The sequence below is a fragment of the Puma concolor genome, chromosome A2 (genome assembly GCF_028749965.1).
Source record: "Puma concolor isolate L17-30 chromosome A2, mPumCon1.1.hap2, whole genome shotgun sequence".
NCBI classification, from domain to species: domain Eukaryota; kingdom Metazoa; phylum Chordata; class Mammalia; order Carnivora; family Felidae; genus Puma; species Puma concolor.
In genome coordinates, this window is record NC_141668.1 from 24,409,133 (window position 1) to 24,435,914 (window position 26,782).

General features: G+C 43.6%; 1 long non-coding RNA gene across 1 annotated transcript; it reads right to left on the reverse strand.

Moving 5' to 3' along the window:
* Positions 1-2,025: 2,025 nt before the first annotated feature.
* Positions 2,026-9,828, reverse strand: LOC147583069 (uncharacterized). Its single transcript, XR_015242774.1, has 3 exons — positions 9,730-9,828; positions 9,074-9,283; positions 2,026-2,592 (listed from the first exon to the last, which is right to left on the reverse strand). It is a non-coding gene; the product is annotated as an uncharacterized LOC147583069 (long non-coding RNA).
* Between the last annotated feature and the right edge of the window lie 16,954 nt (positions 9,829-26,782).

The following is a 26,782-nucleotide window of genomic DNA, read 5'->3' on the forward strand; positions in this document are numbered from 1 at the left end:
CTGGTGCCCATAGCATTCTGTTTCAGCAATCGTGTGGATGCAACACATTTGCCCAGGGTTGGGAGCGTGGGGGGAAATGGGGAATGACTGCTAACGAGGGTGATGGAAATGTTCTAAAATTGCGATGATGGCTGTGAAGCTCTGTGATTATACTAAAGACCACTGACCTGGGCTCGCTTGCTTGCTTTCTTTCTTTCTTTCTTTCTTTCTTTCTTTCAAGTAATCTCTATACTCAATGTGGGGCTTGAACTCACGACTCCCAAGAGTTGCGTGCTCCACGGACTGAGTCAGCCAGGTGCCTCAACTTGGACACTTTATTTATTTATTTATTTATTTATTTATTTATTTTATGTTTATTTTTGAGAGACTGAGAGACAGAGCATTAGCAGGGGAAGAGCAGAGAGAGAGAGACAGAGAGAGACAGAATCCAAAGCAGGCTCCAGGCTCTGAGCTGTCAGCACAGAGCCTGACACGGGGCTTGAACTCACGAACCTTGAGATCATGACCCGAGCCGAAGTTCGATGCTTAACCGACTGAGCCACCCAGGTGCCCCTCAACTTGGACACTTTAAATGGGTGAATTGTATCATATGTTAATTATGTAAAAAAATAGCCTGTTGAGTGGATGTGTTAATTATTTATATATAGATATAGTTTATTTATATAGTTATAAATATAGATTATTTATATAGTTGTCCAGTCCAAACTATTCCTCTCTCGTGACTACAGCTCTGTGTTACATATCATTCAACAACTATTTACTGAGCATCAGATGTGTTGGGAATTAAAAAAAAAAAAAAAAGCAGCAGAGCATCTCATGGCCCAGCCAAGGAGGCAGCACCCGTGGACAGAAGGTGAGTGAATGGGCAAAGGAGCACATAATAAAAGTTATTGGTTTCAGAGCCAGCCTGGCTGTCATGAGCTATGCACTTGAGGAAAGCTTCCATAAAGAGTTGGAAAATACTGAATCTTGAAGGATAAAGGGGAACAACAAAAGTATAACACAGTTATCATTTGTTGAGTACTTACCATGATGGGCACTGTTCTAAATACAGTACAAAGAGGGTGGAACTTCCAGAATGGCAGAGTCAGGAGTTAGGTGGACCCTCTCGCCAACAAAACAACAATTTAACTGATAAAAATTATAAAGAACACAACACAATAATTTAAAATCCCTGGAAATTGTTCTGAGGTCATAGAGCAAATGGAGACATAAAAACGAACAAAAAAACAAAACCTAAATCGTAGGAAGGAATGCCTAAATCTTAGGCATTTGAGCCACGACCCATTATTCCCTTGGCCTTTCTCCCCCAGCTCCTTGTTATGGAAGCTCTACCCAAGAGCTCTATTCTCAACAAGAAGAGTCCTCCCAGCTCCCAGTCCGTGGCTACAGTCTCATCTTGGCAGAGGCAGACTGCTGAGGTTTCCGCTGCCCCTAGTCCTGTGCTGTAGAAACCCGATTATAGGGACGGCAGGCTGAGAATCCCGGGGTTCCATCACGCCACCCCTCTCTAAAGCCAGGCTGTAGAGTGAGGGTTTTGGGCTGGGAGGACGAAGTAGAGAAGATCAGTGGTTTCCACCCCCCATCCCCTCACTGAGCAGGGTGGCACTCTAGGAAGAGGGGCCCCACCTCCAGCTCTGATGCAGGGGCACAGGCGTTCTGCCCATAAGGCAACCCGTAAGGGTAAAGAGCTTTAGAGCTCTGGTGCCTGGGCGGCTCAATCGGCTAAAGGTCTGACTCTTGATTTTGGCTCAGGTCATGGTCTCAGGCTGGTGGGATTGGAGCCCTATGTCAGGCTCTGCACTGATTGCAGGGAGCTTACTTGGGATTCTCTCTCTCCTTTTCTCTCTGCCCCTCCCCCACTCACGTGTGTGTTCTCTCTCTCTATCTCTCTGTCTCTCTCCCTCCCTGGGGGGGGGGGGGAAGATCTTTAGAGCTTTGCTTGAGACCCTGGCTTTACTGGAACAGAGTGTGAAGAAGAGGTTGATCGCTCCATGATAATACCAAAATGGCAGAGCAGTTAGAAATTTAATAGGGAACCAGGGAAAGAGAAAGCCAAGAAGAAAGCTCTTGAAAGCACACTCGACTCTAGGGATCAGGAAGGCTATGGCACAGGTGCCTGGCTGCACTCGCTCATGGGCAATCAGAGCAGGGCATGGGGTAGACTTGAAAATGCCCCTCAAGGCACGCACAGGCCTGTTAACACAGGACCCCTCATGGCACAAGGGGCTTAAACACAATCTCTGACCAAACAATGACTGAGCCATAAGCTATTCTGACCAGGGGTGTGAGAAATAAACCCACTGACCCAATCAAGGCAGACAGACAAAGAGACACGGAGCACAGTGAAGTGAAGCTTTAATCAATGTTCTTGCAAAAGCGGGTGTCTGATGGACAAGCACACTCACGGTGGTTACAGAAGGCAATTTATCTCCTAGCGTGCAAGTCCCTTCCCTGATTCCTCACAGGCTGAATACTACAGAGGTTACTGCCTTATCTGGAAATCGCCTCCTATGCTCATGTAAGGCAAAAAGTACATTCCTTGAAGTGACGCAGAGACCTCAGTTCTTTGGTTCATGCTTATTACAAAGCCTGCAAAAAAAAACAAGCCCATGAAATGGAGAGGGGAAGCACCAGGAAGTGAAGTGTCTAAGCGTTTGGGACTCCAATGTTGGGGGGGGGGGGCGGGGGGGGGGAGGGTTCATACATATTTCCAATAGATTGCAAGCCTACTGTTAACTAGACAGCACAGCCTTTAGTTGGTACTTCTGAAAATGAATCATCTCGCTTACTTCTCACAGGGCAATTCCTAGGAAATCAGACTTCAAAGTAAAATCACTCATTCCTGGAAGTTGGGACATGCCCAACATGTGGACATACCCAAGGCTGCAGCTTCTCAGGAGTAATCAGAGAGGGCACATCCAAGCCACTAGGTCCTGAACAAACATCGGGGGAAAAAACCCTCCAAAATCCCCCCAAAACACACAAAAAAACAAACCCCCAAAACAAAAAGCAAAACCTCCCTGAACTATGACTGCAGCCTCCAAGCCACACACACATCCAACAATAAGATGTGAAAATAAAACTGGCTAAAAAGACTTAAGTACAACCTGTGACCAATAAATAGATTATGCCAACCCAGGGTGACCTGTAGGTGGCCAGGCTAAAAGAGAAAAATAAGGGGTAAATATCTGAGAAGAGACAACAAAGGCTGCACATCACAAGGGAAACAGACTATAAAATTATTTCCGCTAAGTCATTAAACAGTCAAATGACAAAGCAAATAACAATAGCCCGATTCTGGGTGCGGAATCAGCATCTACAGTTTCTACAATATATTATCTAAATTGTCTACTTCTCAATAAAAAATTACGAGACATGGAACAAAAAACAGGGGAAAAAGCAGGTAATAGAAACTGCCTTGAGGGGCCCAGGTGATGCATTTAGCCAACAAAAACTCCAAAGTATTTATTATAAATGTGTTCAAAAAGCTAGCGAAAACCGTGCTTAGATTTAAAGGAAGATATGATAATGTCTCATGAAATAGAATACTAATAATGAGGTAGAAATTATAAGAATCAGTGGAAATTCTGGAGTTGAAAAATAATCAAAATGAAAAATTCACAAGAGGGACTCAACGGTAGAGTTGATCTGGCAGAAGCAAGAATCCATGAACTTGAAGATAGATCAGTAAGGATTATGCAATTTTAAGAAGAAAGAGAAAAAAAAAGTGAATAAAAATGAACAGAGCCTCAGAGAAATGTAGGATGTCATTAAATTCACTAACACACACACACACACACACACACACACACACACACACACACACACATATATATATAATGGTAGGTAGTACCAGGAGAGGAGAAAGACAGAAAAAATAGCCAAGGAAATAATGATTGAAACTTTTCAAATTTGATGAAAAGCGCTAATCTACACATCCAAGGTGTGGCCTAGTTTCTTCTTGTTGCTTTTAATAATATACAAAAGGAAAGAAATAAATTAAAAAAGGAACCGTTAAGCAAAAAGGAACCAGAGCTTGATGATTTGGTCCATCCATATTGCACAAGGCAAGAAGACATGCTCTGGAGAGAATACCAACAGTGCCTAGACAACCATTTGCTAAAGAGGGTAGTCATGTGAATTAGAGTCCATTCACCATTTCAGGCAAACACAAGGAATAGAAATGGGTTTTCCAAGAAGACTCCATGGTGAGCAATGGGGCCTCATGGCGTGGATCTTCTCAACATCACAGAAGAGCGACAAGGTTTTTGAAAATTTCATGCCAGCAGAAACACTGCCAGTCTGGACTGAAAGGGACAGAGATGAGAAGAGATGGGGGAAGAATGAATCTGCGGGCAGAGCAATGGAGGCAGAGGCCAGAGAGGCCGGGCTCACCCTGGGGAACATCACAGAGGATTCGGTTTTGAAACTTAATGGAATTTGCCCTTTTGGGTTGCAAACTTGCTTTAGGTCAATAATCCCTCTTGTTCTTTCCATTTTTCTCCCTTTCAGAAAGAAAATGTCTGTTCTGTGCCTATGGTACCATTGTAGTTTGGAAGCAGATAGCACATTTTCTAGGTTTGACGGGTTTGTGTACCGAGAAGAATTGTGCCCTGGAGTGGACCATATTCAGTCTCACCCATACTTGTTTAGATAATTTAGATGATGAGTGGGACTTTTTTTTTAAGTTTGCTTATTTATTTTGAGACAGAGAGAGGAAGGAAGCACATGCACGTGTGAGGGATGGGGGAGAGGCGGAGAGAGAAGGAGAGAGAGAATCCCAAGCAGGCTCTGCACTGTCAGAACAGAGCTGACTTGGGGCTCAATCCCACGAACCACGACACTACAACCTGAGCTGAACAAGAGTCGAATGCTTAACTGACTGAGTCACCCAGGCACCCCCAAGTGGGACTTTTTGAGTTGATATTTAATTTTTCTTAATGTTTATTCATTTTTGAGAGAGACAGAGTGCAAGTGGGGGGGGGGGGGCACAGAGAGAGAGAGAGACACAGAATCTGAAGCAGGCTGTCAGCACAGAGCCTGACATGGGGCTGGAACTCACGAACCGTGAGATCAGGACCTGAGCCAAAGTCAGACACACAACCAACTGAGCCACCCAGGCGCCCCTTGAGTTGATATTAGGATGACATTTGGGACTTAGAATTGACGCTGGATGGGTTAAGATTTTTGGAGATCTTGGGATAAAGTGAATGTATTTTGCACAGGTGATGGATGTGAATTTGGGGGACCAGAGGGTAGACTTTACTGGATTGAATAGTGTTCCCCCCAAAAATTCATGTCCACCCAGAACCTCAGAATGTGGTTTTATTTGGAAATAGGGCCTTTGAAGATGCAATTAGTTAGGATATCAAACTGGATTGGGATGGGTCCTAAATGCAATGACTGGTGTCCTTATAAGAAGAATAAAGGACCCATGAAGACCCAGATACAGAGGGAGAATGCAATGTGACTATGGGGGCAGAGACTGGAATCTCTATAAGCCAAGGAACACCAAGGACTGCCAGCAGGCAGAAGAAGCTGGGAGAGAGGCATGGGACAGTTTTCCCCCTCAAAACCCCTAGAAGGAATAAACCCTGCTGATATCTTTTAAAAAGAATTTTTTTTACTTCAAAAAATGTTCATTTTAGAAAGAGTGTGGAACTGGGGAGAGGGGGAGAGAGAGAGAGAGAGAGAGAGAGAGAGAGAGAGAATCTTAAGCAAGCTCCATGCTCAGCATGGGGCACCAAACAGGGCTCGATCCCTGGGATCATGACCTGAGCTGAAACCAAGAGTCAGATACTCAACCAACTGAGCCACCCAGATGCCCCAACAGGACACATTTTTCAAAAGAAAATTAATATAGGGGCGCCTGGGTAGCTCAGTTGGTCGAGCAGCCGACTTTGGCTCAGATCATGATCTCACGGTTCATTAGTTTGAGCCCCACACCGGGATCTGCACTGACAGCCGAGTCTCACTCACACCCTGTGTCTCAAAACAAATAAATAAACTTAAGAAAATTAACTCAAAATGAATCAAATATAAGGGCTGAAATTAGGAAACTTTTATAAGAAAACACATGGGTAAATTTTCATAAGCTCAGGCAATCCAATGATTTCTTAAATATGACACCAGAAACACAAGCAACAAGAAAGAACAATAGATAAGATTATTAAAACCAGATTAATTTACTTATATTAAGAATAGAGGGGCGTTGGGGCACCTGAGTGGCTCAGTCAGTTGAGCGTCTGACTTTGGCTCAGGTCACGATCTCACAGTTCGTGAGTTCGAGGCCCGCGTCGGGCTCTGTGCTGACAGCTCAGAGCCTGGAGCCTGCTTCAGATTCTGTGTCTCCCTCTCTCTCTGCCCCTAACCCACTCACATTTTGTCTCTGTCTCTCTCAAAAATAGACATTAAAAAAAATTAAAAAAAAAAAAATAGAGGGGCGTCTGGTTGGCTTTGTTAATTAAGCGTCTGACTTTGGCTCAAGTCATGATCTCATAGTTCATGGGTTCGAGCCCTGTGTCAGGCTCTGTGCTGACAGCTCAGAGCCTGGAGCCTGCTTTGGATTCTATGTCTCCCTCTGTCTCTCTCCTCCTCCTCCTCTTGCGTGCACTCTCTCTCTCTCTCTCTCTCAGAAAATTAATAAACATTAAAAAAAGGATAGATAAAATTAAAACCTTTTGTGCTTTAAAGGACACCATCCAGAAAGTGAAAAGATAATCCACAGAATGAAAGGCAATATTTGCAAATCACATACCTGATAGAGGACTTGTACATAAAATATTTAGAGAACTCCTACAACCCAACAATCAAACGACTAACAACCCAATTTAAAAATCGGTAAAGGCTCAGGGGCCCTGGGTGGCTCAGCCAGTTAAGCTGACTCTTGGTTTTGGCTCAGGTCACAATCTGGCAATTCATGGGTTCAAGCCCCACGTTGGGCTCTGTGCTGATGGTTCTGAGCCTGCTTGGGATTCTCTCTCTCTGCTCTCCCCCCTCCTCAGAAATAAATAAATAAACATATTTTTAAAAATAGGCAAAGGCTCTGAATAGACAGAAGATATGCAAATAACCAATAAGTACTCGTCATCAAAAGTCATCAGAGGGTTAATTTTATGATATTGAGTTATATTTCTTTTCTCTAAAAGGCAATGGCATAAAATAAGAAATATAAAAGTACATTGTTGGGCCCATAACATGAAAAAGTGTAATCTATTTGACAATAATAGCACAAAGGAGGCAGGTGGGAGCAGATCTGTGCTGAAGAAAAAGGAAATGATACCAGATGGTAATTCAAATCCATAGGAAGAAAAGGGTAAATCGGGAGGTTAATACAACAAACACTATAAATACATACTTGTTCTCCTTCTTCAGCGTCTTTAAAAAGTAATAATTATAACAACGTACGGTTGGGTTTATAACGCACATAGAAGTAATATGTCTAACAATCAGAATGTGAAAAAGAGACAGAAAGGAATGCAACTCTTTAGGGGTAAAGTTTTTCTATTTCATGAGAATTATTTGAAACATAGATCCTGAGTCCGGCTGAGTCAGAATTTCAGAGGGATGGCCAGGGCTTTCTTGGTCTGCACAGTGCCTTTGTGTGAGTTCAAAGGGCTTTCTTGGTCCATCTAGTGCCTTTGTATGAGTTCAAAAGGCTTCCTTTTTGCCATCAGATGTAGCTCCATGCCAGGGCCAGGGGCTTAACAAGCAGAACATGAACTGGATTGACCACCCTCTTACCCTTGTGCATTGAACGATCTGCACAACTGTATGGGGGAGGTAGCCCCAGACATGACCCACGTCTATATTTTAAGACTGTTCCTCTAATAATTCTAACGTTACAACCAGGGTTGAGAACTGACGGGTTAGGGAGGCGTTTGAAAAGAATCTGAAATATCAGGTAACTGATAAAATAGCAGAGACCATTGTTAGTGTGGATTTGGAGGGAGGACTCTCAGGTTTTTAATCCCAAAGACTGAGAGAATGGTAAGAGAAATAGAGAAATAGGAAGGAAAACCTGGATTTGGAGGGAATATGTTCAGGTGTAGTCATGTTGAATTTGAAGGCATGGCAGGGCATAAAAGGAAGAATATCCAACTGACAATTAGAAGACAGATGTTTCTGGGGGCACCTGGGTGGTTCAGTCGCTTAAGCATCAGACTTCAGCTCAGGTCATGATCTCACAGTCTGTGAGTTCAAGCCCCGTGTCAGGCTCTGTGCTGACAGCTCAGAGCCTGGAGCCTGCTTCGGATTCTGTGTGTGTGTCTCTCTCTGCCTCTCCCCTGCTCATGCTCTGTCTCTCTCTGTCTCAAAAAGAAATAAAAACATTAAAAAAAAAAAAGACAGATGTTTCTGGAATTTTAAAACTATATTTAGGGATCATCATACAGCATAATGATAATGGAAATAAATACTGTTTAGAAAGGGCCTGCTCACTGCTCTCCCTTGTGCTGAACATTTTATATAAATACGAGCCCGGTAGACATAAGGGTAATGACATAGTCCCTGCCCCATGAGTTATTTATTCCTCACGTATTTGGCCAGTGGTGAGATGAGTCAGATGAAAGCATGTTTCAGGATGTGGGGTGACACTGGGGGCGGGGGGAGGAGGTGGTCGTGCACTTGACTATGAGACTTGGAAAGCAGCAGGGGGCCGAGGAGGGGCTCCCACTTGAGGTCTCCGGCACTACCTTGGCATCTTGAAACAGGTAAGTGCCAGCATCACCTCGACAAGCGGGTGATAAAAATGTCAGTGGCTTCATAAGTTCTGTGACCAGCTGTCATGGGGTCTCACATGACATCCCACATGACATCTCACCTCTCACCCCCAGCAGAGCACATCTGGTATTGACATTCACCAAGACCAGAAGTCTGAGTGAATTGGTATCTGGGCCCAGTGGACTGACCCTGTTCGTTAAGGTGGCTCAATTCCTAGAAACTTTTGTGGCTGGAACCATGGATAAATTCCTACAGATACATAGTGAGGCATGAAGAAAAAGAGGAAGGTATTAATAGGATTGGAACTGCTAACAACAAGCCCCACCTACACGTCATCAATGATACTTACCTCTATGGTCATACACACACAGCTTATAGTCGTCCCCATGGGTTTCCACACTGTGTACAGGCCCCAGACATGTTCTGGGTACGGCCAGACTAGTGTAGAGGTGTAGACAGCCAGCCTACTTTTCTGTCACAACTTCAGGGCCACCGTTTCAGTAAAGCCACCTCCTTGAGCATCCAAGCTGGTTGATGGCATCATTATGTTCAGTACTTCCTGGGAATTTGCACACAGATCAAATCGAGAGCCAGGAAGCAGAATTCCATGAAAGAGAGCCTCACTAACCCCTTCCTTAGCCAAAGTGGCCATTGGCCAATGCCTGCCAGGGTCTTTTTCATTTTAAATGGTCCTATGAGCAATCTAGCAGAGTGGATTCTGTGCAGGATCTTTCTGGCTACATGAGGGGCACAAACCCTTTAAAGATTCCCAGTAGGGCAGGAACACATAAATCATTTTATGGTATTCATTGTCCAAAAAACGTGGGACCTGAAGAGTCAAAAAATTATGCAGCCAACAGGAGGATGCCATGGAACTGCAGGGTCTTTGGCATAGTTGGGAGGGTCGGGGGGGAGACACCGTGGATTTGGCCAGGACTGAGGGGGGATGGTAATGACACAGGCTCAGAACTGTTGGATCTGCTGGCTGTACAAGTTGGAACTCACCTCTGGAAGGAGAAACTTTCTTTGCAATGCCAAGTTAGCCAAGCAGAGCGAATACAGAGTGCCTGGAAGCTCTTCCTTCTCGCCTGACTGGGAATCTCAGAGTTTGGGAGTTAGTTACTGAGTAACTGGTAGAGGCGGTTGATGTGACCCTAAGGCCTTTCATAGAATCAGCAATTTAAAGAGCTGCAACCAGACAGTAAGTCCAAGGTCAAAAGCTGGGAGAAACCAAATCCTGGGCTAAATTGCAGAGCTGCGGGCAAAGAGCAACCAGTCCAAGGCATGTAATGTGGGAGGCAAGTGAATGGAGCAGAAGAGAAGTGAATTTGTGCAGGGTTTAAATTTAGCCTCAGATTGTTTTGATGCAATGGGAACCAAGCCATCAAGGACCCAGTCACACCAGATGTGATGAGTTTTGTGCCTTTGGAGTGTCTATCATCATAGACCCTCAGTGTAGACTATGAGTGGTCATTCTATAATTTCTCCTGTCTTCTACTTGCTACCCAGGCAGAATTACTAATTGTAGGGGTTGTTGCAAAACTTTCTGAGTGGCCCTCCTTCCTCTCCCCTGTTCCTGTGAGCAAACTCTATGGGTCTCTGGCTCAGCACTGAAACACATTTTCTGCACTCTACTGAAAGTATTTATTTATTTGTACATCCCTAGACTGTGGCTTATTGAAGATAGACCCGTTTCTTACTCATTTTTATTTGTGTTAGCAGTGCTCGACTCAGTATTTGGGTGCATAAAAAGTACCAAGTAAATACTTATTGAGCAAAGGACTCAACTAAAGGTTGAAGGCACACATGTATTAATCTGGTCCTTCTCCCCTCCTCCAGTCTCATCTGCGTGGCATTGTGCCATTTGTCCTGAGCTTGAGCTCCTACCTTGAACTTCTTTCTCTCTGAAGTTCTCAGCCAAGAACACACCCTCTGTATCCACATCTTTCTGTTTTCTCTACTGCTATCCCATTCGTCTGGAATTCTCTTCTTCCCCTTCTTTGCTTTTGAACATGCGACTCCACCCTTGCCTCTCTACCCCTGGACTGGAACTCCTTGAAGGCAGGACTTATGTCTCCATCAGAGACTGACATGGTGCCTTGCATCCCGCAGAGGCTAAATCAGGGTTTGCTCAGGGAAGGAATGAGTTACGTTGGCTTTGACTGAAGTGACCGTCCGGGCTCCGGGCTCCGTCAGGCAGCTCCTCATTATGTCTTGGTTAATTGCCATTTATTTAAGAGGATTTGCTTAGGAGAGATGAGATGAGTAACTAAGCCATGTGAAAATTCAGTGTCAAAGAGGACTTTGAGCAAGAACAGTTTGAAAATTGTTGTATTGATCAAGAGTGGCCAGCTGCTTCCCGTATGCCTATGGCCATTTAGTTAATAGCCTGAAGCCGACTTGGACGTGTGACGGGGAACTCTTGGCTCCCCCTTATTCCATGAGAGCCAAACAGACAGGAGGAAGAGGGCAGTGTGGAGAGACATCTCCTCCACTCTCTTTTGCCCCCAATCCCAGCCCCAGACTCCGGGACAATGCCAGGTCGACATGACGTCATAAGGCTCGGCTTTGTCTGGGATCTACCATATCCCTATTTTCCCTTCGTTGTCTCCTTCTCCCCAGTTTATGGACTAAATGTTTCTGCTCTGTTTTCATCTCTCCAGGGTGGAGGAAAGGGAAGTTGGTCAATCAGTAACTGGGTTTGGAAAATTCAAATGCTAGCAGAGGCCAAGGGAAACAAGCCAAGTCAGTGGGGCAGGGACAGTGACCATGGCCCAATGAAAGGGGCAGCTGCCTCCCTGCTCAGGGACTGTGGTCCCAAAGCTGCTCCTGACCTCGCGTTTTGCATAGTCACTCTTGTTATAAGCCTTGGCATCGTCAGGAAAAATGGTCTGAGACTGGAAAAAGGGCGAAAGAGCTGATTGGGTGTCCTTTCAGGGGACTACAGAGTACGTAGTCTCTCAGACTTTGCAGGGATTATCTGATTCTATAGAAGTTTGCACCACTGGTAGATCTAGAGAGTATCCTGGATTATCTAGGTGGGACTAATATAATCACTAGGATCCATATAAATGAAAGAGGCAGGCAGGAGGAGAGAGTCAGAGAAGGAGATGTGACAATGAATCAAGAATCTGGGGTGTTGCAGAGTGAAAAACGTCTCAGTTGACCATTAATTAGTGCTGACTTTGAAGATGAAAAGAGGTGATCCTGTGCCAAGACATGGCGATGGCCTCTACAAGGTGGAAAAAGCAAAGAAATTATGTTTGCCCTGAGCCTTCACAAGGCACACAGCTGTGAGGACACCTTGAGTTTAGCCAAGTGGCACCCATTTTAGACTTCTGACCTCCAACTGTAAAAGACTCCAGCTAACTGTGAGATAATTAATGTGTTATTTTAAGCTACTAAGTTTGTGCTAATTTGTTACAGCGGCAGTAGGAAACTGATGCCAGGTTGTTTTACAACCTGTAGGGGTAGAAATTAAATTGGAGAAAATTGATAGCAATACGAATGCTTCTTGTCCATAGTAATGCAAACGGCTTCTGTTGTTAGAAGTGTAAAAATATATTGTCCGATGCATCAAATTCTCATTTGAACTGCTTGTAACATCTTCTTGGTTCCCTCATTAATTAATGAGTTGAATAAAGTCTTTGACCCATGTTAATTTTATATTTGTATAAGTTCATGTTATGAACTTAAAAACTATAGTATAGTTTATATTTGATCATGTTATGTTCGTATTGTGCACCCCCGTGCCTTTGAATTCAGACTCTCTTAATACTTCTGAATCCACTAATTCAAATCCACACACTCACTAATTGGATTTCTATTTTTTCAGGCAATCAATTATCACCAAGTTCAAAAAGGCATGTGTGAGCAAGCCTTGCAGTTGGGATTCTGATGGGAAGGTGATACGTTTATTGAGATTTGGGCTATGATGTGGTAATTCATTCAGACTTGGGCCCATATCAAAGAGTGGATTTTTTCAATGGCTAAGGACTTAAGGAATATTTTCTACCAAGGCACTAGATTTGTATTTTGCTACTTGTATTCTGAGAGTTCATGCTAATATCTTCCACGTGCTCTCTTGCCGAACATGTTTTTTTAACAGGGACTGGGGAGAGCAAAAGCACTATGTGCGGGTGTAACTGGTCAACCTCCCAAAGGTCTGCCAACGTGGAGCAGGGCAGGGTGGTGAGAGCTAGAGGCTCTGTCCACACAGCCTGCCTCAGGTGCAGGGAAACATAACAAGAGTGTTGCTGCTGCTCCGGGATACAGAAGCCAGCCTCATAACTGGAGACACTTAGAGATGCTAAGTGACTTGCTCAAGGTCTCGCAGAGCAAGTTGGGCTGAGTGCTGAACCCAGGTCTTTTCTAGTCCGCAGCCCAGCTTTTAGGTCGCCTTCCATATTTGAGGCAGGGACTTTGTTAAACAGAGCATGCAAAGCAGTGTTTTCGCAGAAGAACTCCCCCAAAGAGTTTTGGGTTGTCCTGATGATTGGGGGACACTATCGCCATGTAGAGGACATGAGCCAGGACTGCTAAGTTGTCCTGCAACAAGCATGACAATCTCCAAAATGAAAAATTGTCCTGCATCCTGTCAGCTGTGCTGACAGCCCAGAGCTTGGAGCCTGCTTTGGATTCTGTGTTTCCCTCTCTCTCTCTGCCCCTCCCCTGCTCATGCTCTCTCTCTCTCTCTCTCTCTCTCTCTCTCTCTCAAAAATAAATAAAACATTAAAAAAAATTTTAAAAAAATACAGTGACCTTCTCAGGAATAAACTACGGTATAAGTTAAGGATGACTGTATTTTGTTTCATTCAGAATCTAACCTCAAGTTGCTCACCAATTTGGAAAATCATGTCAGCAACAGCCATGTGTGGGCTTAGGGTTGTCAGTATAATGAATTGTATTTGTCTTACTTGTGACTGTTTGAATTTATAGTGAGTCTGCTTTTATGGGTAAGCATCAATTATTTGATTATATGTTCTAGTATAGTTGTCCTGAGAATTTATTATTTTATTTGTAATTGTAGTAATTATTGGTTATAAATCACTGTTCTTTTATTTCTCCTTTATACTTAGGGGCGACATATTGATTATGTTTTGAAATTATCTATAAATTTAATTTAAAAAATTTTTTAATGTTTATTTATTTTTGAGAGAGAAACAGAGACAGAGCATGAGCAGGGGAGGGGCAGAGACAGGGAGACACAGAATCCAAAGCAGGCTCCAGGCTCTGAGCTGTCAGCACAGAGCCTGATGCAGGGCTCGAACCCAACAAACAGTGAGATCATGACCTGAGCTGAAGTCAGATGCTTAACTGACTGAGCCACCCAGGCATCCCAAAATTTAATTTCACAGTAGTAAAGGGGGGTGATACAAAATATTTGTTATAAAAGATAGGATAATTAAATAGGTTTGAGAAACCCTGCAGTAGAATGAACACTTAGCTAGGAAACAGCAAAATCTTGCTGGAGGATCTTGGTTCTGCCACTTATTTTGAGCATGTTTCAATTTCCCGGAGATGGCTTCCCCTTGTAAAACAAGCAAAACCTCCACCTTCTACTTTTCAAAGTACTTGTTGTATTAACCAAATGACATCATGTATATACAAGTGTAAGGAATATTTCTCAGTGTAGCCCAATAATAGAACAAGCTTATTTGGGATTAACTCGAACACTTAACAATGCTCTTATCGTTCATGGTGGGGTAATGCAGGTTTAAGTTGTTTGCCTTAAAGCCTTAACTAGGCACAAGACAAAAGAAGATATCCACACCAAACCGCTGATAAGCTCATGAAAAGGTGCTCAACTTCATTAGTCATCAGGGAAATGTAAATGAAAACTACAAGGTAATAATACCATTACCCACCTACCAGGATGACTAAAATGAAAAACAATATCCCAGCGTTGTCAAGAATATGAAACAATGGAAACTCTCACACATCGCTGATGGGTGTGTAAATTAGTACAACACTCTGGAAATCTGGCAATATCAATTAAAGCAATGTTATGACCCAGAGATTCCACTCCCATTTATTCAGCCAATTGAAGAAATGTGTACATATATTTCCTAAAAGCTACGTACAAGAATGTTCACAGAAGCATTCTTTTTTTTTTTTAATTTTTTAATGTTTATTTATTTTTGAGAGAGAGAGAGAGAGCATGAGCCGGGGAGGGGCAGAGAAAGTAGGAGACACAGAATCGGAAGCAGGCTCCAGGCTCTGAGCTGTCAGCACAGAGCCCCACGCGGGGCTTGAACTCACGGACTGAGCCACCCAGGCGCCCCAACAGAAGCATCCTTATAGTAGCCCCAAACTGGAAATACCCGACATGGCTGCCGTCAATAAAAGGGATAAATTGTGGTATATTTCCACAGTGGTATACCACAGCAATGAGGATGAGTCGTGGGCAACCACACAGATTAATTTCACAATGCTCAGCGAAGGTCATATGCATGAGTACTTACTGTTTGATTCCGTCTATATGAAATCCAAAAGCGGACAAAACTAATCTCTAGTGTTAAAAGTCAGAATAGCGGGGGCACCTGGGTGGCTCGGTCAGGTAAGCATCTGACTCCTGATTTCGGCTCAGGTCATGATTTCACCGTAGTGAGATCAAGCCCTAAATTGGACTCTGTTCTGACAGCTAGGAGCCTGCTTGGGATTCTCTTTCTCTCTGTCGCTCACCTGCTCTCTCTCTCTCTCTCTCTCTCTCAAAATAAATAAACTTAAAAAAAAAGTCAGAATAGCAGTTACCTTAGAGGTGAGTTGGGATTGGATAGGGTTATGAGGAGGGCATTAGGTGACTGCTGGTAATGTTCTGTTTCTTGGTACGGATGCAGGTTACACATGCACTCAATTTGTCAAAATGAATTGACCTGTACGTTTAGGGCTTGAGCATGTTTCTATTCTTATTATAACTTGATTAATCTTTAAAAATTTAAACAAAAAACATAATTGTTTATCTGGGCTTGTACTGCTTTAGTCCTATGAGTTGCTTTCTTTTTTCCTAGTGACCAAGCCCTGGCAAGTTTCAAGTTCTGTTTGTGACCACAAGGCAGAACAAAGTTAACGGGCTCCTACAGGTGTTAAGGTCATGAACACAGAGAGCTCAAAGATCCTGCAACCCAAGAATAAGGGTGTCCGCGCGTCTACCCTTATGCAAAATACAAGAAAGGCATTTACGCAGGTTATTTTTCAGTTTTGCCTTCTCATTCTCTAAGGGGAAGAGAGGTGACGTGAAAAGGGAGTCAGAATGGATCACATGAGAGGGTATTGGTGAAGAACCCCGTAACCTGCAAGGCATTACAAAAAACATATTCATCGAGGGTAAAGCTAAGTGGAAGGACTGGTTTGGGGAGGCGTAAAGGAGAAAGAGACAATGGAGAGTGTCTCTCTGGTGGTATCTTATTTTTCTCCTTCTCTTACCCAACCTTGGAATGGAAGGACTTTGGGTCCTTGTGGGCTGTTTCTGCCCCTGGCGCTTGTTCTCCTCGCCGGGCCGAATCCCGATTTCCGCCACAAGAGGGCGGTATGGCCACGCCGAGGGTGTCAACGGCTGGATTGAGTAGATTCGGCCTGAGCGCCCAATGGCCTAGGGTTTAATCTAGTTTTGAGAACCCGACCCCAGACTGTGCAAATCCTCCTTTGTCTTCTCCTACCCCGGGTGATCCATGGGGGAATCGGGGAGCAGGAGGGCAGGGAGGCGTTTTGCACATTGCAGTTTATCTCTGGTGTATTCAAATCTGGGGCGTGGGGTTGGAAAGTTTGGGAGTGGTTTGTTCGGGGCGGGGGGGGGGGGGGCTAATGGAGAATAAAATGTGCATTGTCTTCTCAAGGTCTCTTTGGAGACCAAAGCCGGGAATCCAGCTCTCTCTGGACCACAGTCGTGGGGGCTTTCAAAAAGGGTATATTGAGGGGCGCCTGGGTGGCGCAGTCGGTTAAGCGTCCGACTTCAGCCAGGTCACGATCTCGCGGTCCGTGAGTTCGAGCCCCGCGTCGGGCTCTGGGCTGATGGCTCAGAGCCTGGAGCCTGTTTCCGATTCTGTGTCTCCCTGTCTCTCTGCCCCTCCCCCGTTCATGCTCTGTCTCTCTCTGTCCCAAAAATAAATAAACGTTGAAAAAAAAAATTTAAAAAAAGGGTATATTGATACAGTAGGCTTTTTAAAACACTCCCTATCAACATTTTCCCTGTTGAGAGATTTTCCCCTCCACTTTTCCTCTCCCCTTGTTCCGTTCCTGAGACCTCACCAACTCCGCCTGAGCAACATATGCCAGAGCCAGAGGGGGCCTAAAAGACCAAATACTCCCGGGTTTCTTGGGTTGTGCACGTGGATCACCAGCATCCAAATCAGCTGGGTGCGTGTTTACAATGTAGATTCCGGGGCGCCACCCCAGACTTACTGAGTTAGACCCACAACGTGGACCAGAAAACTTGCATTTTTATTTTTATTTTTATTTTTATTTTTTAATTTTTTTTTTCAACGTTTATTTATTTTTGGGACAGAGAGAGACAGAGCATGAACGGGGGAGGGGCAGAGAGAGAGAGGGAGACACAGAATCGGAAACAGGCTCCAGGCTCTGAGCCAACAGCCCAAAGCCTGACGCGGGGCTCGAACTCACGGACCGCGAGATCGTGGCCTGGCTGAAGTCGGACGCTCAACCGACTGCGCCACCCAGGCGCCCCAAAAAACTTGCATTTTTAAACAGGCACACAGCACACTACTGCATCCCCCTTCACTACACACTGGTCGATGCACACTGAATTTTGGGTTCCGACTCACTTCAGCCTCCTCAATCTGCAGGGGAAGAAACAAAACTGAGACGGAAGAAGTCAGTGACTTGCCCAACGTGACCCTGCACCCTGATCTCACATCTGCAGTTTTTACTCCATATTCCTGAGAGCCCTAGAGTTTTGAAGACGTGTTTGGGGGTTCTGCAAATAATTGATTGTAAGGGGATCTGCTTAAAGGAAAGGGAAAAAAAACTGTTAGTGTTTACCACTTTTATGGTGTGAATCAGGATTTTAAAAAATTCCGTGTCCACAACTTTCACTCATTATCCCCTTTTAATATTACTGAGAACACCACCAGTGTTAGCACTGGCTGGCTTAGATAAATTATTGAAAGCCACTTTTATCTGTTTTATACATTGGGATTCTGTCTAAAATTTCACTTGACAAAACAATTCTGGGGCACCTGGGTGGCTCAGTTCTTTAAGCATCCGACTTTGGCTCAGGTCATGATCTCACAGTTCGTGGGTTCGAGCCCTGCATGGGCTCTGTGACAGCTCAGAGCCTGGAGCCTGCTTTGGATGCCGTGTCTCCCTCTCTCTGCCCCTTTCCTGCTTGCACTCTGTCTCTCTCTCTCTCTCTCTCGAAAATAAATAAACATTAAAAAAAAACAATTCTGCCACTCTCTATAAAATTTATAGGGCACCCGTTAAACTCCAAGAACACAGTATTAAGCACTGTGGAAATAAATGAAGATCCCCCAAATGAGAAGATACTGAAGCTGTTTATTCCAAGCTTGGCTATAGCCGGAGAGGTAGCCGCTGTCGTTTGCATTTGGCAGAGATTCAAAGGCAGGGGAGTGGAAAAGCTTTACAGTGAAAATGGGGAAGACTTCGGGTGTGCCCCGATGGAAGGTTCTGGGCATTGGGAAAGTTGGAGGTGGGCTGACTAGAAATGGGGCATCCTACGTGATTGGTTTGGGGAGCATATTTTGCTTCTCAGATTTCTCTGAGCTGGAAGCCCGGGCAAAAATTAGGGAAGTTGGCACTCACTGACTTGGTCAAGTCCTGACCTCAACCGATTGGTGCAGAGGTTGTGATCTGGCTTCCTAGACTAGTTGCTGCAGAGGCTGTGGGTCAGAGTTCCGTTGTCATATATGGTCTGTCCATTGTCTGTATTTTCAGTCCCTCAGCATTATATGCATTGTTTCACTTAAGCCCCATCACAGCCCCATGAGATTGTTAATGCTGTTATCTCAGCTTTATGAATGAGAAGCAGAGTTGCAGAGAAGTTAGGTAACTTGCTCAAAGCCAAACAGCTATGAAGAGATAAAGCTGGGTCTTGAACCTAAGCACACTGACCTCAGACCCCTGCTTTCTTCATTAACAAGCTATATTCCTGTGTCTTCTCCAAACAACAACAAATGTAGAAATTGACAAACTGTCTAAAATTCATTTGGAAATGAGAAAGATTTAGAATAGCCAAAACAACTTTGAAAGAGACGAACCCGAGCTCCTGGGTGGCTCAGTCAGCTAAGCATCCGACTCTTGACATCAGCTCAGGTTGATCTCAGGGTCGTGGGGTCCAGCGGAGACCCACCCTGCGCTCCTCCCTGAGCACTGAGCCCAGCCGGTTTGAGATTTTCCCTCTCTCCCTCCCTCTCTACCCCTCCCCCACCATGCACTTGGTCTCTCGCTCTCTCAAAATAAACAAAGAAACAAAAAGAAAGAGAATAACAAAGTTGGAGAACTAACATTATCGGATTTCAAGACTTCCTATAAAACAATAGTAATTAAGATCGTGTGCTACTGACCTCAAGATAGACCATGGTAGTGAACAGAGAAAAAATATGTATATGTATATGTACATAGTGACAAGAATTGATTTTTAAAAGGGCAATTCAACAGAGAAAGGATAGTTGTTTCAATGAATGAGGCTGGAAGAATTGGATCTTTATATGCAAAAAACAAACTTCAATCCATACTTTATACCACACGCAAAAATTAAGTCAAAAGAGATCATAGACCGAACTGTAAAATCTAAAACTATGAAACTACTGGAAGAAAACAGAGGAGAAAATCTTTGTGACCTGTAATTAAACAAAGATTTTGTAGATATGGCACAATCTATAAAAGAAAAATGCGATAAAGTGGACTTTATCAAAATTAAAACTCCTGTTCTAAAAATACATTAAAAAAAAAAAACAGGAACCTTCTGTTCTGTGAGAAGAATGAAAAAACAAATCACAGACTGGGAAAAAAATATTTGCAAAACACTTATCTGACAAAGAACTTGTGTCTAGGGGCGCCTGGGTGGCTCAGTCGGTTGAGCATCCGACTTCATCTCAGGTCATGATCTCACAGTTCGTGAGTTCAAGCCCCGTGTCGGGCTCTGTGCTGACAGCTCGGAGCCTGGAGCCTGCTTCCGATTCTGTGTCTCCCTCTCTCTCTGCCCCCTGCCCTGCTCACACTCTGTCTCTGTCTCTCAAAAAATGAATAAATGTTAAAAAAAAAAAATTAAAAAAGAAATTGTGTCTAGACTGTATAAAGGACTTTGAAAACTCAATAATGACACAGATCACTTAATTTTTTTAAGTGGACAAAAGAGATAAACAGACATTTCACCAAAGAAAATATATGGATGACCAATAAGCATATGAGAAGATGTTAAACATCATTAGTCATTAAGGGAATGCAAATTTAAAAATCTTTTTTTATTGTTTATTTATTTTTGAAAGACAGAGAGACGGAGTGTGAGTGGGGGAGGGACAGAGAGAGAGGGAGATGCAGAATCTGAAGCAGGCTCCAGGTTCCGAGCTGTCAGCACAGAGCCCCATGTGGGGCTCGAACTCACAATCTGTGAGATCATGACCTGAGCTGGAGTGGGATGCTTTACCTACTGAGCCACCCAGGTGCCCCAGGAAATGCAAATTAAAGTCACAACAAGAGGGGCACCTGGGTGGCTCAGTCAGTTAACCGTTTGACTCCTGATCTCAACTCAGGTCTTGATCTCAGGGTTGTGAGTTCAAGCCCTGCATTGGGTTCCACACTGGGCCTGGAGCTTATTTTGAAAAAAAAAGTCACAATGAGATATTGCTACGTACCTAGTAGGATGTCTGATTAAAAAGACCAATTATACCAAGAGTTGACAAGGATATGGAAGAACTGGAACTCTCATAAACCGCTGGTGGGAATGTAAAATAGTACGACCACTTTAGAAAACCATTTGATAGTTTCTTAAAAAGTTCCATACACCTACCATATGATTTGGCCGTTCTGTGCCTGTGCATTTACCTAGGAGCAGAGAAAGCATATTCTATACAAAGACTTGTATATGAATGTTCATAGCAGCTTAATTTCTTTTTAAGTTTATTTATTTATTTTGAGAGAGAGAGAGAGAGCACACACAAGCATGGGAAGGACGGAGAGAGAATCCCAGGCAGACTGCACTGTGAGAGCAGAGCTGGACGCAGGGCTCAATCTCATGACCCGGGAGGTCATGACCTGAGCCGAAATCAAGAGTCTAAACACTCAACTGACTGAGCCATCAGGCGCACCCTGCAGCTTTATTTTGAACAGCCCCAAACTGGAAACAAACCAAATCGCCATCAACAGATAAGTGGGTAAGCAAACTGAAGTATATTCAAACAATGAAATGCTACTCATCAATAAAAAGAAATAAACGATTTTTTATAACAGCCTTCGTGAGATATAATTCACATATGATGAAATTCACCCATTTTAAGGGTACAAGTTGATGGTTTCTCATGTATTCAGAGTTGTGCAACCGTTACCACAATTTGAGAACACTTTCATCACTGCACAAAGAAACCCTGTTCTCTTTAGCAATCGCCTTCAATTTCTCACCCCCAGGCCTAGGCAACCACTAATCTACTTCCTGTCTCTACACATTTGCCAGTTCTCAACATTTAACATTAAAACAGAATCATGCAGTATGTTTTTTTGTGCGTTAGTGTGTCTGGCTTCTTTCACTTAGCATAATGTTATCAAGATTCATCCATGCTTCATGGGGCGCCTGGGTGGCTCAGTCGGTTAAGCGTCCGACTTCAACTCAGGTCACGATCTTGCGGTCCGTGAGTTCGAGCCCCGCGTCGGGCTCTGGGCTGATGGCTCAGAGCCTGGAACCTGCTTCTGATTCTGTGTCTCCCTCTCTCTCTGCCCCTCCCCCGTTCATGCTCTGTCTCTCTCTGTCTCAAAAATAAATAAACGTTAAAAAAAATTTTAAAAAAAAGATTCATCCATGCTTTAGCATGTAACACCATTTCATTCCTTTCAGTGCTGAATACTATTCCATTGTGTGGATTATACATTTTGTTTATCCATTCTTCACGTGGTGGGCATTTGGGTTGTTTCCACATATTGGTTATTATGACTGATGTTGCAGTATGCATTTGTGTGTAAGCTGTGAGTACATACGTTTTCATTTCTCTTGGGTGTATGCTTAGGAGTGGAATTGTTGGGTCAAATGGTAACTGTATACGTAACTTTTTGAGGAATTGCAAGACGGTTTTCCAGAGTGGTTGCACCATTTTATATTCCTACCAGTAGTTGTGTGTGGGTTGTAATTTCTCTGTATACTCTCTAACACTTGTTATTATCTGACTTTTTCATTACAGCCATCCTAGGGCGTGTAATGTAGTATCTCATTATGGTTTTGATTTGCGTTTCCCTGATGACCATTGACCATCTTTCCATGCGCTTTTGTGTATCTTCTTTGGAGAAATGCCTGTTCAGGTCCTTTGCCCCTTATTTAATTGGATTATTTGTCTTTTATTAACTGCTTACAAGAGTTCTTTTCATCTTGTAGATACAAGTTCCTTATCAGAGGAATAACCTATTGATAAACAACAACATGATGAGTCTCAAATAATCATACCCAGTGAAAGAAACCAGACCAAAAGGAAAAAAAAAAAGAGTAAATAATGTTTAATCTATTTCTTAAAAAATTCTAGAAAACATAAAATAATCTAAAGTTATGAAAGCAGATTCTGGACTACCAGATGGAGAGTCTGGAGGGAGGTGCAGAGAGGGTTTACAAAAGGGCACAAGGAAACTGTTGGTGATAATGTTTACTTTCGTTATCTTGACCGTGGCTGTGGTTTCACAGTTGTATGCATATGTCACAGTTTGTCAAATTCTACACTTTAAACAGGTGTAACTTATTGTGTGTCAATTATCCTTCAATAAAGCTATCTTTTTAAGATTTTATTTTTGAGTAATCTCTACATCCCACGTGGGGCTCAAACTCACAACCCAGAGATCAAGAGTCGCACACTCCACGGACTGAGCCAGCCAGGTGCCCCTCAATAAAACTATTTTGAAAGAATCCAGAGAACTTGACAATACTCTGCTGTTTCACCTTTGTCATGTCAGCGTGTTTTCACCCGAAAGCTCCCTCCCAGCTGTACTCCCTAAAACTTATTTTGCTCTTCTACACTCACCAATGCTCTCCAATTTCTCCCATCCACATTGCTCTATTCCAGGGTGCACCCCCTTTCTCGCCACATTCGTTGGTGTTCTTCTCCCTAAGGCTGTCCAGGTCCTAGGATGATGCATATTTAAGACTCCTGCTGAACTTAGCACAGCGTCTTACTTCTGATTTAGTTTGGTGGTTAAAAGCACAGACTCTGTCTGGACATCCGGGTGGCTCAGTCAGTTAAGCGTCTGACTTCAGCTCAGGTCATGATATCACTGTTGGTGAGTCTGAGCCCGCGTCGGGCTCTGTGCTGACAGCTCAGAGCCTGGAGCCTGCTTCCAATTCTGTGTCTCCCTCTCTCTACCCGCCCCTGCTCAGACTCTATCTCTCTCTCAAAAATAAATAAACATTTAAAAAAAAAAAAAAGCACAGACTCTGGGACAAACTCCTTGGGTTCCAGTCCTGGTTTTTCTACCCTGACTCACGTTCATTTACCTTTATATGCCTTAGTTGCCTTATCTATAAAATGGGCATAAAGGCACAGCATAAGGAATATAGTCAATGAAATTGGGATAGTGTTGTATGGTGACAGATACTACATTTGTGGGGAGCACAGCATAGTGTATAGACTTGTCAAAACACCGTGTTGGGGTGCCTGGGTGGCTCAGTCGGTTAAGCGTCCGACTTCGGCTCAGGTCATGATCTCGCGGTCCATGAGTTTGGGCCCCGCGTCGGGGTCTGTGCTGACAGCTCAGAGCCTGGAGCCTGCTTCGGATTCTGTGTCTCCCTCTCTCTCTGACCCTCCCCCGTTCATGCTCCGTCTCTGTCTCAAAAATAAATAAACATTAAAAAAAAAAACAAACACTGTGTTGTATGCCCAAACTCTTGCACCATTGTGCATCAATTATACTCAATTTTTTTAAAATTTAATAAATAAATGAAATGGGCATAAAATTAGTGCTTTCCTCGCCGGGTTGGTGTGATGGTTAAATGAGTTAATATATGTAAGAAGCTTGGATCGGTTCCTGGAACGCGGTAAGCATAGGTAAGTGTTTGCTTTCATTTATATTGGGGACAAGGGTGGAGACGTGCCGAAAATTGGCTGGGTAGCTGTTTCTAGGGGAGAGAGAACTTTAGAGCTGCCTGGGAAATAACTTCACCGTGGTTTCTTCTTGGTGGGAGGGTCCATTGCTGCTGGCCCTTCTTTTGTTAAAAATTCTGATTGATTTTCCTTTGTTGCTGCTTTTCCCCATGGCATATACAGACACGGGGGACACGGTGATCCTGTTATTAGGGAGAAATACAAACGTAGCGCAGGGGCAACGTTATTGTGCTGAGCCTTTGAACATTTGTTATGTGAACTCGGGGAAGGGAATGGTATACTGGATGCTCCAAAGGCTGGTATTTCCAGCCATTTGTTTGGTCAGACATTTGTCAACTCGTTCTTTCCTGATTCGTTAGCACTGAGAGAACAAGGTAAAAAAGAGAGGCAATGTCCCTTCGGCAGAACATAGACGTGTTCTGTGGATCCAGCAGAGGACCCTGACCCCAGCATACCACTCTATCGGGTCATAGATAGATGCGGGACCCCTGATTTCTCTTTGCTTGTTGATCCAGCCTTGTAAGAATTCTTCTTACCTAATAAAGCCTAATCCTTAACGTATGCTGAGTGACATAGTAGAATGCATCTTAAATCCTGGGAAACAGGGGTGCCTGGGGTGGCTCTGTTGGTCAAGCCTTTGGATCTTGATTTCGGCTCAGGTCGTGATCTCATGGGTTTGTGGAATCAAGCCCCACATTGGTCTCTGCACGGATGGTGTGGAGCCTCCTTGGGATTCTCTATCTCCCCCTCTCTCTGCCCTTCCTCTGCTCTCTCTCTCTCTCTCTCAAAAAATAAATGAATAAACTTTAAAAAAATCCTGAGACACAATAGGTGGTGACCCAGAAAGGCCCACCTGGCATGACAGAAACACACTGAGAGTCATATAGTTCTATCCTTCCATCTCAGTTTCTGTTTATTGTTGGCTTGGGGACTAGGATGATTCTCGGGGCAGAGAAGTCCCTACAGAATAATTAAAATTCGACTGTATAAACATTTCCACAAATTAAACCAAAGAAGTGTATTTGGCTCTAGCTGAATCTAGACACTAATTGCTTCTTTTAATAAAATCATAAGGCCTTCTTTTAATTTTTTAAATTTCTAAATGATCTTTTCTTTGTGTTAAAAAATGCATTACATAGGGGTACCTGGCTGGCTCAGTCGGTTAAGCCTCCGACTTCAGCTCAGGTCATGATCACACGATCCGTGAGTTCAAGCCCCGCGTCAGGCTCCGTGCTGACAGCTCAGAGCCTGGAGCCTACTTCGGATTTTGTGTCTCCCTCTCTCTCTGCTCCTCTGCTGCTCACACCCTGTCTCTCTCTCTCTCTCTTTTTCTCAAAAATAAATGAACATTAAAAAAATAAAATAAAAAATAAGTAAATAATGCATTACATAAAATTTACCATCTAAACCATTTTTAAGTGTACTGAACTGTGCAGTTAAGTATATCTACAATGTGGTGCAACCAATCTCCCACATCTTTTAATCTTGCAAAGCTGAAAGTCTCTGTCCATTAAACAACAATGCCCCGTGGGTGCCTGGGTGGCTCAGTCGGTTAGGTGTCCGACTTTGGCCCGGGTCACGATCTCACGGTTCGTGAGTTCAAGCCCCGAGTCGGGCTCTGTGCCGACAGCTCAGAGCCTGGAGCCTGCTTCACATTCTGTGTGTCTCTCTCTGCCCCTCCCCTGCTTGTGTCCTGTCTCTCTCTAGCTCTCAAAAATAAATAAACATTAAAAAAAATTAGAAAACAACAACTTCCCATTCTGCCAAGCTCTAGGCAACCACCATTCTACTTCCTGTTTTGATGAATTTGAGTACCCTAGATATATAAGTGGATCAGACAGTATTTATCTTTTGTGATCAGATTAATTCACTTAGTTTAATGTCTTCAAGGTTTATCCATGTTGTAGCACATGTCAGAATTTCCTTCCTCTTTAAGGCAGAGTAATATTCCATTGTATGGATACACTGCATTTTATTAATCCATTCATCTGCTGGTGGACATTTGAATTGCTTTAACCTCTTGACTATTATGAATAATGCTGCTATGAACATGGGTTCATGTTCAACACAGGTAACTTTTCAGCTTCCTACTTTCAGTTCTTTTGGATATATACCCAGAAATAAAAATGCTGGATCATATAGTAAAGGCTTATCTTGAAAAAAATCATTATTTTAATCTTAAAATGAACAGGACTCTCTTGTGGCATAGAAGATGTTATTTACATGAATTTTTTTAATGTTTATTTAAAAAAATTTTTTAATTAATGGTTTTTATTTATTTTTGAGAGCGAGAGAGACAGTGTGAGCAGGGGAAGGGCAAAGAGAGAGGGAGACACAGAATCTGAAGCAGGCTCCAGGCTCCGAGCTGACGGCACAGAGCCCGACGCAGGGCTCAAACTCACGAACCGTGAGATCACGACCTGAGCCGAAGTTAATGCTTAACCGACTGAGCCACCCAGGTGCCCCTAATGTTTATTTACTTTTGAGAGAGAGAGAGAGACAGAGTGTGAACAGGGGAGAGTCAGAGAGAGAGGGAGACACAGATTCTGAAGCAGGCTCTAGGCTCTGAGCTGTCAACACAGAGCCCGATGTGAGGCTCAAACTCACAAACTGCTAGATCGTGACCTGAGCTGAAGTTGGACACTTAACTGACTGAGCCATCCAGGTGGCCCTTATTTACATGAGTTTTTTAAGGCGGGGATATTCCCAAACTGGTCTGATTCAGTGTAATCTCTATCAGTGTCTGAGCTGACTTCTCTGTAGAAATTAACAAGCTAATTGTAAAATTTATA